This window comes from Aotus nancymaae, unplaced genomic scaffold (assembly GCF_030222135.1).
Source record: "Aotus nancymaae isolate 86718 unplaced genomic scaffold, 86718_ANA_hifiasm-v0.15.2.pri h1tg000058l, whole genome shotgun sequence".
Lineage (NCBI taxonomy): Eukaryota > Metazoa > Chordata > Mammalia > Primates > Aotidae > Aotus > Aotus nancymaae.
Genome location: NW_026988472.1, coordinates 33764049 through 33776856, shown reverse-complemented (window position 1 = coordinate 33776856; position 12808 = coordinate 33764049). Strand labels below are relative to the sequence as shown.

The following is a 12808-nucleotide window of genomic DNA, read 5'->3' as shown; positions in this document are numbered from 1 at the left end:
TTCAGCTTCTGGGTTGAAGCATTTTGATGTTATTTCTACGAAGGAAAACGACATTAGAGTAACCTTTTTATTGCATTACACTAAAGGGAGATTGAACTCTAACTTTGAAAATTGTGACATTCCAATGAGAGCTATATTAAATTGCTTAAAAACATTTCGAAGGCGTCATTGGTATTGTCTGTAGTGGTAAGTGAAACAAAGGATTTCAAAGCATGTCGGGTTTAATACAAACTACGCTCATATTTAAGTCTTTAAGCTATTAAATAGAAGTGAGGAGAAAGGGGATGGTGAAAGAGTATCAGACGGGGATGGAGCAGAAAGACAGAAGATGCCTTACGGAAGACAATCCTGAGAATAAAAGGTGGGAGGGATTGAGTGCTTACTCTTTGCCAGTACTTAAGATGTTGTTTTGCGGCCAGGTGTGGCGGCTCACGCCTGTAATCCCATCAGTTTGGGAGGCCTCGGCGGGCGTATCACTTGAGGTCAGGAGTTTGAGACCAGCTTGGCCAACATAATGAAATCTCGTCTCTACTAAAAATACAAAATATAGCTGGGCATTGTGGCACGCACCTGTAATCCCAGCTACTGAGGAGGCTGAGGTGGAAGAATTGCTGGAACCCAGGAGGTGGAGGTGGCAGTGAGCAAGACTCTGTCTACAAAAAGAAAATGTTGTTTCCTTCATATAAATAACATCAAAATGCTAGACTGCTGTTCTAAGTGCTTTTCACATGGATCAATGCATCCTCCAGACAAGCATGTAGTGATGGTTCTACTGGAATCCTTCTTTTACAGATGAGAAAACTGAGGCACAGAGAGGGTGTCCAACTCATCCTGGTTTTCCAACTGAAAGTCCTGTATCCTGGGAAATCCCTCAATCCCAGGCAAACTGCGATGGTTGCTCACCCGAGGCGCAGGGAGAAGTAGTTTGCCCAAAGTTGCAGAGGTGTGGAGCCAGGAGCCAGGAGCCAGGATGGGAATGAACTAGGCAGTCTGACTCTGGAATCTACTGCTTTTTTTTTTTTTTTTTTGAGACAGAGTCTCCCTCTGTTGTGCAGGCCGGAGTGCAATGGCACAATCTTGGCTCACTGTAACCTCTGCCTCCTAGGTTCAAGCGATTTTCCCGCCTCAGCCTCCTGAGTAGCTGAGATTTCAGGTGCACGCCACCACGCCCAGCTAATTTTTGTATTTTTAGTAGAGGCAGGGTTTCACTATGTTAGTCAGGCTGGTCTCAAACTCCTGACCTCAGGGTGATCCTCCTTCCTCGGCCTCCCAAAGTGCTGGGATTACAGGTATGAGACCTGGAATCTACTGCTTTCATCCTCTGTAAATCTCACCCATTTTTATAGAATGAGTAACTTGGGCATTAGAGAGAGATGAACTGACTTGTCCACAGTCACACAGCTTGCTAGTAGTGGGTGGACAACTACAATTTGGGACTAGTAAGTCTCACTTCCTTTTTACTCTCGGCTACCATCTGAAAGAGGTTTTGTAGAAAAGAAAGCAGCTTTAAAAAAAATCTTAAAGATAGAAGTAAGGATTAAATAGATATATTCAAGAAAAAGGCATCTACCATATTGAGACACATCGCGACCTGGCAGTATGAGAATATGTAGCAAAAGGAGGTCACCTATATTGTAAACACAATTTATAATGAAAGACAATTTCAAAATTGCAATAAGTACACAAAGAAATAATTACATGGCACATGTGGCCATTAGGCAGGGAACATTTGAACTCCCTAAAGCATTTGGTGTATTGTTCTGATTCCATTCTTGTTCACTAATGATGGTCATTGTTCTACCTCACGTCACCCTCAAAACTGGCAGCCCCCTGCAGCAGACAGTGTTTCCAAACAGCTTCTCTAGGACCCTTCGAACAAACCTGCAAGGATTACGTTCTGTGCATGGAGTGGGTAAGCAGGTTGTAGCTGGGCGTTGGCCGGGAAAGAAGGCATTCTTACTTGGAACGTAGCTCATTGTATAAATGCAGCTTAACATCAATAAAAATAATCACTATTTGATGTATTTCTTATAATTATAGGTCATCTCTTGGCGAGGCTCTGCAGTTCGCAAAGTGGCGATTTGGCCTCTGCCATGCTGACGCCAGAGGCAGCCAGGCCCCAGAGCCTCTCCTGGCGGGCATCCTGAATGCCAGAAGCTTAGGCACAACTTCAGGGAAGAAAACATTTTAGAAATGGCGAGAAAACTGTGAGGGAGTTGTAACTGTAAACAGCAAATGTGCTAAAGACCAGAGACTTATGCAGAGCTAAAAGAGGGCAGGTGGAGCTGTTCTCAGTTTTTTACATGTGAAGAAAACATTGGGCTGACTCCCTTCTGGTTCTGCAGAGCTAAAATGTGCCTTGATGATTGTTGTTGTTTTATTTAACACAAGCTCCCGGGGCTGCGTGAGGATCGGGGCTTGATGAGCCAAAGGATTCTGAGAAAAAAGGTGAACAGCTGTGGTTCTTGTCAAACACAAACTCTTAATTGTTGTTTAATCATGCCCCTATATTAGACATTTGTGATATTTTAATTGTTTTGCTATCGTGAATAACATTGTAATGAAAACCTTTGTGCACCTAACTTGTTCTTTTGCATTATTTCCTTTACATAATTTCCTGAGAGTGGGGCTACTGATTGAAGAGTATGAACATTTTAGTCTCTTGAAATATTGCCAAAAATGTCTCCGACTGGTTGAACCAGCTGACACCACCTCTATATGAATGTACCAACTTTGCTACAGCCTTGCCAGCATTATGTATTACAGCTTCCTGCCACCACCCCCGTCTCAAAATATGCTGATTTAAATGACGCTATACTTGAATCTAGTTCTAACTCCATGCTCGGTATCTTCCCCGTCACTCCAGCATCTCTATCTCTTGCCCTTCTGAATGGCTTGAACTAAGACAACAACAGGGATACATGAGAAGGTAATCCTGGCTGGGTGCAGTGGCTCACGCCTGTAAGGCAGGCAGATCACCTGAGGTCAGGAGTTCAAGACCAGCCTGGTCAATATGGTGAAACCCCATCTCTGCTAAAAATACAAAAAATTAGCCAGGCGTGGTGGCAGGTGCCTGTTATCCCAGCTACTTGGGAGGTTGAGGCAGGAGAATTGCTTGAACCTGGGAGGTGGAGGTTGCAGTGAGCTGAGACTGCGCCATTGCACTCCAGCCTGAGCATCAAGAGCGAAACTCTACTTCAAAAAAAAAAAAAAAAAAAGGTAATCCTAAAGCAGTGTACATCTGCCATGCTCAGCAAGGTTTGTGAAGACATCTGTAACAGAATGTGCAGCGTGTGAGGCCCTGGGCTCTGCAATCAATGAGACAGAGCTTGGAGCCCATTCTTCCTACTTCTGGCTCTGTAACCATGGGCAATTGAATTAACCTTCAGTTTCTTCACCTGAAAACTGGAGATGCTAAAAGTACCTGCAGCACTGTGCTACACTATAGATGCTAAATAAAAGTTAGCTTATATTGTGTGACCTATGAATACTGAAATTCACATAATTTTACATGTTTTTGTTTGAGACAGAGTCTTGCTCTGTCATCCAGGCATGATCTCAGTTCACTGCAACCTCCGCCTCCTGGGCTCAAGCGATTCTCCTGCCTCAGCCTCCTGAGTAGCTGGGACTACAGGTGTGCGCCACCACGCCTGGTTAATTTTTGTATTTTTACTAGAGATGGAGGGTTTTCACCATTGGCCAGCCTGGTCTTTAACTCCTGACCTCAGGTAATTTGCCTGCCTCGGCCTCCCAAAGTACTGGGATTACAGGTGAGAGTCACCACATCCAGCCTTATTTTACGTACGTTTTTGAATGCTTGCATAATTTTTTTTATGGAATATTGACTCAGGACCAGAATTGCTTCCCTGAAAGGTATGTATGGTTTAAACTACAGATATTGACAAAATGTCCTTTAAAAAGACTATTTCACTTTGTACCTCAACAAACAACATTGATAGCACTGGGTATTTTCAATCTTGTAAAATATTGTTAGTTTGATGAAGAACACCCAAGAGCTTTTAATTTTTAATTTTTATTTTTTGAGACAGGGTATATCTTCATTGCCCAGGCTGGAGGGCAATGGTGCAAGCATGGCTCACTGCAGCCTCAAGCTCCTGGGCTCAGGTGATCTTCCCACCTCAGCCTCCCGAGTAGCTGGGACTACAAGCGCATGCCACCATGCCCGGCTAATTCTTTGTATTTTTTGTAGAGATGGGATTTTGCCATGTTGCCCAGGCTGGTCTCGAACTCCTGAGCTCAAATGATCTCCCCTCCCCTGCCTCCCAAAGTGTTGGGAATACAGGCATAAGCCACTGCACTTGGTAGAACTTATTATTTTTATGTGCGTTTCTTTCATTATTAGTGATATCAAGCATTTTTTCATGTGACAATTGGCTAATTGTATTGCCTCTTCTGTGACTCATCTGTTCTCAATTGCTTATTAATGTACAAATGATTTTACCCATGAGTGGTATGTCTTAAAAGCTAGAGCTTTATGAAAAGCCAGCCTGAGAATTACTGTGAGATTATCATTAGTTTTACTCTGATTTCCTTTAGATTCTAAGCATAATGGCCAGTGTTTATTTTCATGCGTTTATTTCATGAGCTGAAAGACCCCATTTCTTGGCCTCCCTTTCAGGAAAGAGTGGCCAATTTAACTAAATTCTGGAGAAGGACACGTTTTGTGTGGTGTTTCCAGGAAGTTATCTTGAAAGAGAGGAGTTTTGGCCGAGCGTGATGGCTCGCGCCTGTAATCACACTTTGGGAGGCCGAGGCGGGTGGATCACGAGGTCAGGAATTCAAGACCAGCCTGGCCAATATGGTGAAACCCTGTCTCTACTAAAAATACAAAAATTATCCGGGTGTGATGGCGTGTGCCTGTAGTCCCAGCTGCTTGGGAGGCTGAGGCAGGAGAATCGCTTGAACCTGGGAGGCAGAGGTTGCAGTGAGCTGAGATTGCACCATTGCACTCCAGCCTGAGTGACAGAGCGAGACTCCATCTCAAAAAATTAAAAAAAAAACAAAACACATAATAAAGAAAGAGAGGAGTTTTATAGACCAATGTCCCTTTTTTAGATGGTTTGTCTTGAAGGGATGTGCAACAAAGACTGCTAATTGTGTCCAAATATCCATTCTTCTGCTGGTGGATTAAAGAGACTGCAAATTTTGTGTCACTCCCGGCTGCTGCTGGTAATGGGGCCCAGGGAGGGACACGCCGGAGTGGGGCCGCCTGACCAAGGGAGCGACAGACACACCACCCGCCAATGCCTCTGCTGTTGAGGGCCTGCACAGACCCTCTGCTTCAGTGTAGAATGAACCAAGGAGACTTAAACCCAGCAGCTGCATGCGGCAGAAGACGTTCAAGGAGATGACAGATGGATGTCTCAGCACAACAGATTTGTTTTGGACTGTAAAGACAAAGAACCTGATGCATCATTTCCGGGAGACTCCATGATGCAGTTAATGCAGCCATATGAGATATGGTGAGAGCTTTTTTCCCCACTTCATTCACTGAATTTTGGAATTGGGGGAGATACAATATGACATGTTTCGTGGAGACTAAAGCATGGAGAACTGGAGAATATTAAGCCTAAGGTCATTGTTGTCCGGGTAGGAACAAACAACCATGAAAATATGGCAGAAGAGGCGGCAGATGGGATCAACTTATCAACATAAGGCAGCCACAGGCCAAAATCATTAAAATCATTGTATTGGGTTTGTTACCTCCAGGTGAGAAACCTAACCGTTTGAGGCAAAAGAACGCCAAGGTGAACCAACTCCCTGAGATTTCGCTGCCGATATTAACACGCAGCTCCTGGATACAGATGGGGTTTTCGTACACTCGGATGGTGCCATTTCCTGCCCCCGACATGTTTGATTTTTTGCATCTGAGAGGAGGGGGCTATCGAAGGTCTGCAGACCCCTGCATGAACTGATCTTTAGTAGAGATGGGGTTTAACCATTTTGGCCAGGCTGGTCTTAAACTCCTGACCTCGTGATCCACCCGCCTTGGCCTCCCAAAGTGCTGGGATTACAAGCGTGAGCCATCACGCCCGGCAGAACTGCCATTAAAAAAAAATAACGGGATAATAGATGGTTTATTCAGTATACCTATCGAATACAAACAAACTGGATCTACAGATATTTTGAACTGGAACAGGTGAGTATTGAAGTAACCCATCAAAATGTGCTGTGCAGTGATTCTGCTTAATGTTCAAATTCAGTAATGTATGTTTTATGTTCTACTGGAAAGGCAAATGGCAGTGTTTTTGTTTTTCTGTGTTGGGTGGGTGGTTACTGATTTGTGCTAAGACCCACTTCTGATTGAAAGGGATAGAACTTGGGCTCATTTTTTTCTTGCGAAGTCTCTTTCTAGAAAATTTTTTTGTTTTATTCTGTCTTTTTTTTAAATACTTTTTTGAATGTACCGTATCTTCATTAACAGAAAATCCACATGGTGTTTACTAAACTTATTTACGATATTAAAAATTTCCTTTTTATTTTTAGTAGCCCAGGTTATTGAGTTTTTCGTGAGAGAGTTTTTCTTAGCTGAGGTATAGTTGTATAGGAAGAATTAAGCCAGATTTTTGTGTTTGGAAAGACAGTTTTCTTTTCTTTCTTTTTTTTTTTTGAGATGGCGTTTTTCCTCTTGTCATCCAGGCTGGAGTGCAATGGCACGATCTCAGCTCGCTACAACCTCTGCCTCCAGGGTTCAAGCAATTCTCATGCCTCAGCCTCCCGAGTAGCTGGGATTACAGGTGCACGCCACCATGCCCGGCTAATTTTTGTATTTTTAGTAGAGATGAGGTTTTGCTATGTTAGCCAGGCTGGTCTGGAACTCCTGACCTCAGGTGATCTGCCTGCTTCAGTCTCTCAAAGTGCTGGGATTACAGGTGTGAGCAACCACGCCTGGCTGGAATAAGACAGTTTTCTATCTAGGTCTTTTTCTGTTTGTCCGGGGGTGGGAGTATGGTCCAAATAAACTCATTAGTTACTCCTGCAGCATGTGCTTTGAGCTTCTCTCTTGACCAAGGATCAGATAGCCCTTTGTGAGCTGGCTTCAGCTCCTTTGCTCATGTGTGTAAACCTCAGATGTTACTACATTTTACATCTGTCAGAGCTATTAAGCAATAGTATTTGAACCACCAGCCTTTTAAATAAAATTCTGCCCCGTTACTTATGTGCAGATATTGAGTTCACTTTCATTTTTTGCCAGACTTCTTTGCACTACTTTAAGCAAAAATAATCTTCTTCTTTGATTGACATCCCAGTTTGCTTCAGTGACAGAACTTACTGCTTAGTCTTTGTACTGAAGAAAAAAATCTATAACTTTAATGCACTGTCCAAGTGAAATGTCCTAGTTGTCATTGTGATTAAGGGGCCAACTTTCCAGGCAGCTAGCAGAGATGCTATTCTCTTCCTCTCCCAGCAAATTTTTATTCCTTCACCCACACATTCCTGCTACACTAGATGGCAGCCAATGATGGAACTATAAAGATGTCCGTGGTCGTATCTTGAATGTGGCAGCTTCAAGATATACTGTCAAGGCTGGTCTACGGCAGGTTGTCTTCCAGTCCATGTATTCTAGATTGCCATAGGCAGTGCCCTGGCTAGCACCCTGGGTCTACTTGGACTATTAAGGGCATCTGCCTAAACCAGAATCTTTTGTCCGAAACCTTAACCCAACAAAACACATATTGAGTAGCTCGTGCCTGGTTCTTAGGAATTTTTTTCTTTTTTCTTTTTCCTTTTTTTTTAAAAAAAAAGGCAGCTGGGCGTGGTGGCTCAAGCCTGTAATCCCAGCATTTTGGGTGGCTGAGGCAGGTGAATCATGAGGTCAGGCGTTTGAGATCAGTCTGGTCAACATGGTGAAACCCCATCTCTACTAAAAATACAAAAATTAGCCAGGCGTGGTGGTGCACGCCTGTAATCCCAGCTACTTGGGAGGCTGAGGGAGAAGAATCGCTTGAACCCAGGAGGCAGAGGTTGCAGTGAGCTGAGATTGCGATACTGCACTCCAACCTGGGTGACAGAGCAAGACTCCATCTCGGAAAAAAAAACAAACTCCAACTTACTTTATTTTTATTTTATTTATTTATTTTTTAACTTAATCACTGTTTACAGTTGTATGATAAAGCCTGAAATATTGTCTGTTCTGTGGCGTTGCCAATTTTATATTTACTGCAGTGAGGAAGTAACTAAAAATATATGAAAATGAGGAGCTCATTTTCCAGTGTTAATGGAAAATGTCCAAGCTCCTAAATCCGTGTAGGTGCATGTGGGAGAAGTGAGTTGGGAACCTCTTGAAAGGAGGCTTTTGGGACTAAGGAGCCTTTGGTCCCCCAGGCTTCTCCTTGGTGTTCCTGCTTAGGGATCCCTGCTCCTAGCTGACTGGACCTCCCCAATGGAAGTTTGTGATTTTTGCTTTGGCAAAGTTTCATTGACTAGTAGAACTCATTCTGTTTTAGTGTATATTTCAATAGAAATATAAACATCTTGCCAAAAAAAAATTAGTGTCACTCCCTCATAGAGAAGCGAAGTTTATTTCTCCTCCCCCTTGAATTTGGACTGGCCCTGTGACTGCTTTGACTGGTAGAGCTGGTGAAGTGACACTTTGCCTAAGCTTTGACAAGGCCTGGAAGATTCTGCTTTGTGGTTTTGGATGCTCAGTGGGAGAGAGGTCACATGGAGAGAATGTGTGGAGAGGAGAGACCATGAGATCATAGCAAGAAAGAGACAGGTCCAAGCATCCCAGCATATCGGTTGACTGCCGACTGCGTGAGACTCCAAGTGAGGCCAGCATAAGAACTGCCCAGCTGAGCCCACTCAACCCACAGATATATGGAAGATAATAACATGGTTATTGCTGTATTACTTATTTATGGTTGCTATTATTTTAAGCCTCTAAGTTTTAAGGTGGTTTACTCAGCAGCAATAGATAACCAAAACATTCCCCATACCCTTTAGTAACCAAACACTGATTTTTACATGGACACGTGCAGCTGAAAGATCACACTTCTTGGCCTCCCTTTTGGGAAGCAGTGGCTAATTTAATGCTGGAGAAGGACATGTTTTTTGGTGGTGTTTCCAGGAAGTCATCTTAAAAGAGAGGAGGCAGGCCCTTTTCTGCATTCCTCAAATCTGCTCCCTGGAATAGATGTAATGGCTGGAGCCAGGAAGCATGAAGACAATAACCACATCCTAGGGATGGCACAGTGGCTGCCGGGAAGGTATCTGGATCCCTGACAGTCTTATAGAGTTATCATACTCCCGCCTTGAACCTACTATTTCCACACCTCTTTTATATAAAAGGAAAATATATCTCTTTTCTGATTGAAGCCATTGTCTTTGTTTTGTTTTGTTTTGTTTTCTATTCTTTGCAGCTGAACCTAATCCTAAGAGACATAGGCAAAGACCAAATTCCATTATAAAGCATGTTGGCCTTGCCTTTGCAACAGGGGCTTATGTACAATAATTCATTTGTCTACTTTATGGAAGCCCTGCATCTGGATACAATGGTGAACAAAATCAGACATAGCCCCTAAGACATGATTAGCTTACAGTTAGTCAAATAATCACAGAGCAAATGGAAAACTGTAACTGTCACAAGCCTTTGACAGACAGGCTCGTGGTGTCAGGATAGTCGATAATATGGCCTTTGCTGAATCAAGGAAGACAGGACCAAGTGATATTTGAGCCGATGTCTGAAAAGTAGGCTGGAGTTAACTCCATGATGAGGATAGGGAAGAAAAGCGTTGCAGGTGGAGGTGACAGCACAGTGGTCCTGCAGCAGGAGAGAGCTTGGCAAACACAATGGACAGAAAGATGATGTAGCTAGAGCTGGGAGAATGAGGTGAGTTTAGAATGCCTGAGGCTAGGGAATGTTGCAGATGGGAGAATGAGGAGGTTGTGTTTGTGAGTCTGGCCAATGTTTTAAAAGCATTGAGAAACTGAGAAAGCACTGAGGTTCTAAGCTGTCAAATGGCAGTGGTCTAAAAGGGAGAAGATAGGAGTGCGGGAGATGGAGAGAAGTCAAGAGATTCAAGAGCTATTTCTCACTCACACTTTTGTGCTTGGGTTTCTGATTTTGGTTTTTATTTGTTATTGAGAGGTTGAACTGAACTAACTCCTTAATTTTGTGGTGAATCCAGGCATATTTGTTAGGATATAGATTGGACTGTATGCAACTCAGTGACAACAATGGTTTAAACAAGTTGGAAGCTTATTTCACTTTCATATAGATCTTGGAACTGACATGGTGGCTCTACTCCAAGAAGTCATAGAGATCCCAGGATCCTTCTGTCTTGTTGCTCTTTTGTCCCTAGGGTGTGGCCTTCATCTGTATGACCCGACTTAGTGCATGTCAACATTCCATCCCTGGAACAGGGGAGAGGAAAGGAGAGGTCACCTCCCTTCTCCTTTTGGATATGGTTTAGCAATTGTACACATTGCTCTTTATCATATCTCAATGACCAGAACTTAGATACATTGTCCAATCTAGATGCAAAAAAGGTTTAGAACTATAGTATTTATTATGTACAGCCATGTGCCTGGCTAAAACTTTAGAGAGCGACTACTATAGATAATCAGATGGAAATCTACACCTGTGGGCCAAATCCAACCATGCCGACTTATTTGAATGGTCTATGGCTGCTTTTGCACTACAAGGGCCCTTAGTTTTTCAGCACATGGACAGTGTAGGGGCCAAAATGATCCCTGGTACCCTAATGTGTGGGCTGGTTGGTGGCTGGACAGTTCCCCCAGGTCACCAACACAAGGGACTGACTGTAGGACTGAAGGTGGCTGAAAGGGTCCTGGAGAAACAGTGTGAGGGAGAATGGTTGTCGATAGAGCTCTAGATTCCACAGCAAGCATGCAGGCTACTGCCCTGAGTAACCACACTCCTCCATGACAGCATGTTGGCAGGTTGGTGGCTGAAAGGGACCTCTGAGCACAACTCCTTTGTAGGTTGGGGGCTGATAGGACAATTGGAACCTTGGCATACAAGCTGTCTACTGTCTGGAAGGTCCCCTCTCTGCCACCAGAGCACCAGTGCAAGAGACTTGGGAGGCCTGAGACAGTGAATGAAGACAGGCTGATGGATGGAAGGACCTTCAGTTCTTCAGCACATGTGTAGTTAGGGGCCTAAGCAAAGGGAACTGTGAGCTGTGGGTGAGCTACGGACTGGAAGGACCCCATGGCACTAGGGCAAAGCCAGTTGATGGCTAGAAGGGCCCCCAGAGTACCAGAACACTGGACGGATGGTGGCTGAAATGGCTCTAGACTCAATTGCTTGTGGGCAAGTTGATGATGAATGGCCTCTTGTTCCCCGGCCTGCAGGCAGGCTGGGGGATGAAATGATTCCTAGAACCTTAGTGAGTGGACAAGTTGGTGGCAAGGTCCACTGGGATACTGTCCCAAGGAAAGAATGGTGAAGAAGAGCCTAAAGGGGCTCTTGCTTCTACAATAGTCGGGCCACAGGAGGTCCAAAGGGCCTTCAGTTTCCCAGGAGCCTAGAAGGACTGACTGCTACATGGTACCTGGGCAGGCTGGTGGCTGAAAGGGTTCCTAGGACACTAGTTCATGTTCAGGCTAGTGGTCCTAAGGGTCTCCATTCCAGTTACCTAGCTTACAAGCAACTGGGTGACCTGAAGGACCTTTTTTATACGGGTACTCTAGAAGGACACTGGCCCAATGGGCCCTGGCTTACAAGGGCATGGTGAGAGATTGAGACAGGTAGGTGGCTGGAAGGAGTCTGGGGGCATCATCGTGCAAGATGGTGGGTGAACAAGTTCTCATTTTCCCAGAAGGCAAGCAGCCTGTGGCCAGAAGGCAACTTTGCTTTCCAGCATGCAAGGGCTGGAAGAAGATGAAAAGTCTCTCATCAATATAGTACGTGGGCAAGAGAACTTCTGGAGGGTCCTCGGTTCCTCAACATTCATGGAAGCTGGCGGGCCAAAATAACCTGCAGAACTCTTGCTGAGAGTCAGGTTAGGGACCGGAAGTCCCTCCAAGATACCAGGGTGTGGGAAACAGTCACCAAAAGGCTTACACAGTGCCTGGAGACCTAGGGGCAGGTCTTAGAGTTCCTTGGTCCACTGCCGGTTGAAGCCCTGAAGGATCCACTGGTGCATGGATTTTAGGATGGCTGGTGCTCAGAAGTGCCTCTAATCCAGTTTTCCAGCTGCTGATTAGGTGGTAGTCAGAAGGGTCCTTGATACACAAGGATGGTGGCTGAGAGGGCTCTCACTTCCACAATATACCTACAGCCTGGGACCAGAAGGGTCCTCAGCTCTGTGGTGAGTGAGGCCCACATGGTGAGTGAGGCCCAACAGTAAGCAGCTCACTGATGGCCATTTTACCCTGTTTCCCAGCAAGTAAAGCAAGGCGGGGCGGGGGGTGGTGCGGTGTTGAAATGACCAACGGAGCCTTAGCAGTGGACAGATTTCTGACAGGAAGACCCCTTGAGGGCACTAGCACGTAGGTGGAACGGTAGCCGAAAGAGCTCGTGCTTTCTCAAAATGCGGTTGGTATGAAGATATAAAGGGTTCTTGGCTCTATAGCATGTGAGGCCGGTATGGTGACAGAAGTGGCTATCAGTTACATAGTTATGGGCTGTAGAATTGCTGGAATGGCCTCTGTTCCCCACCATGCAGGGAAGCTGGGGGCCGAAATGAGCCACGGAACCCTAGTGAACAGCCACGTTGCTGACTGGCAGGGCCTCAGGGACACCAGTGGAAGAAAGATGGTTGCCAAATGGGCTTTTGTTTTCACAGCACTTGGGAGGCCTGAGACTGTAAGGGCTTTT

At 44.9% G+C, this 12808-nt stretch overlaps 1 pseudogene; it reads left to right on the top strand.

The window, feature by feature from the left end:
• The first annotated feature begins 5312 nt into the window (after positions 1-5312).
• On the top strand, positions 5313-5959 carry LOC105714773 (platelet-activating factor acetylhydrolase IB subunit alpha2-like; annotated as a pseudogene).
• Positions 5960-12808: the final 6849 nt, after the last annotated feature.